This window comes from Lolium perenne, chromosome 7 (genome assembly GCF_019359855.2).
Source record: "Lolium perenne isolate Kyuss_39 chromosome 7, Kyuss_2.0, whole genome shotgun sequence".
Taxonomy (NCBI): Eukaryota; Viridiplantae; Streptophyta; class Magnoliopsida; order Poales; family Poaceae; genus Lolium; species Lolium perenne.
Window position 1 is genome coordinate 198,506,532 of NC_067250.2, and position 2,186 is coordinate 198,508,717.

At 45.7% G+C, this 2,186-nt stretch overlaps 1 long non-coding RNA gene across 1 annotated transcript; it reads right to left on the reverse strand.

Annotated features, from left to right (window-relative positions):
• Window positions 1-293: 293 nt before the first annotated feature.
• LOC139833475 (uncharacterized) lies at window positions 294-1,888 on the reverse strand. Its single transcript, XR_011749298.1, has 2 exons — window positions 1,841-1,888; window positions 294-574 (listed from the first exon to the last, which is right to left on the reverse strand). It is a non-coding gene; the product is annotated as an uncharacterized lncRNA (long non-coding RNA).
• Window positions 1,889-2,186: the final 298 nt, after the last annotated feature.

Sequence of the window (2,186 nt, forward strand, 5' to 3'; positions counted from 1 at the left end):
TCTCTAAGCCCCAGGAGTAGGAAAACCTAGAGCGCGCAGGTAAGAGGGGTTTATATGCATGAGGTCACTACAAAGGACCGTGAGGTCGCCTCGCATTCCCAAGCATATGGGTAGGCCAAGCAACAGCTCGACACGCCCATGCACACAACACCCACCTCTAAGGCTCACGATAGGCTTTCCAAGCCTGAGTGCTTCACCTTCCTGTGCACTTCACACATACACACACTGTGCACAGGATACGAGGGTAGAATACAGCTTGAATATCACAACATGACTATGTATGACACAAAAGATGGAAATAAGGTTCATATATATAGCAACGCTCTAATGAGCAAGATCCAAATGACACTCAGAGGACACATGTCCCAACATTACATCATACATAAGATAGCCAAATAGTCTGGGTACAGACAAGAACCAAATGAGACTAAGAGTCCTGAAGATAATCAAGCGGTGTTCCCATAACCAACATGCCACAGGCTGCTGCCTTAGGAACGATCCTGCTACGCAACGAAGTCGTCGTCCGTGAACTCGACAAAGTAGCCACCTGTGTACTGCTCATCATCTGTCGTACCTGTTTGTCGAAAAGCGTGTCCCGGAAAAAGAGGGAGAAAAATGAGGGTAAGTACCGAATGGCACGTACTTGCGAGACAAGACCAGCTATGCTCGCTGGTGGGCGGTGTAAACTTCGCCCGGCTATATGTGGGGTTTAGCGGCAGCAAAGCACTAACCAATAGAGACACGCTACAACTTCCGTCTAATAGAGAAGGTGAGAGAGCGCATATTCTAGCAGTTCTATACTCTGCAATCAAACCCTGCCAATGCGATCCCCCTTAGCCAAGAGGTACTAACAAGGCACTCACACAGTTGACAATTTTATATCCATTCCATTATAATAGGGCTAACTTACTATGCAAGTAATTAGCAAGTTATTAGCGACATCATTAGGTGTAAGTTGTTCTATGATCGAGTTAAACAGCTCCAAGTCGTCCATAACCACGGACACGGCTTATCGATAAGATTTAACCCTGCAGGCGTGCACCAATGTTACCATACACGCATGCTCGAACCCGCTTAATTACGGCGGAGTCTCACAACAAGACCGTTCCCAAATCAACAAGAATGCCTAGGGGGGCCACCCGACTAAGCTACCCGAAACGAAGTTCGGCCGTACTCCGATGCGGACTCAGGGTTTGCGTTAACGGCTAGGCGTGCGAACCACACGCTTCACTAAACGTTCCGCGGGGTACAGTACAGAAGTAAACACCCGAAGGCAACAGTAATAAACACCCGAAGGCAACAGTAATAAAGCATGGCATACATGTCATACATGGCATAGGCAAATAAAACCAAGGTTGTGGCCCCCTTTTCAACAGACTTGAGAAATGGTAATGGGTGATGGGGGGTCCCGATAAAACCTCCCACGAGTGGTTAGCGCGCTCAGTCTTAGAAACAGATAACAAGAACTCGGGTCCTAGGGGACACAAGCGAGACAAAAATCCGATGCTTTCGCAAAGGGGCTCACCGATGCCTCTGCAATATTATAACCCTTAGCAATTTTAGTTGTAGAAAAAGTTATCATCATCATTTTGAAAAGGTAGTACATGTGTCAACATCCCAACAAGATATCCCGAACATTTCGAGATATCAGCAAAAACCCTAAACTCGCCTACGACTCGCAAAGCTGGCAAACAACAAACAATAGGTAGGGCGAGGAGGTGTATCTCGGACATATAGGTAACAGGTGGATAGAACACGTGACACAACAGAATCGCAACATAAGGATAGCAATATATCAAAAGAGCATGTAAATGTAAAATAGGTGAAGGGGTGGGCTCGCCTGTCAGATCAGAGGTAGAAGCACCGACACGATCCTCCAGGGGGTGCTGCTCTGCGTCGGCGTCTACTCGAGAAGAACCAAATAGCACATACAAGGAAAGTATAGCACAAATCAATACAAGATGATGCAATGCGCAATATGATGCATGATGACATGCCAAGATGATATGTGCAAGGTTTCATGTATAGCAAATTAAGTGGGGTGTTCAAATATAGCATGAAAAGATGGAACACCCACACATAACATTTAGTTATGGTTGCAAATTTTACTTATTTCGAACCAGGGATGATGCCAATGATGCATGACAATGTTAAAATTGAATTCCTCACATTTTTCTGATACAAAA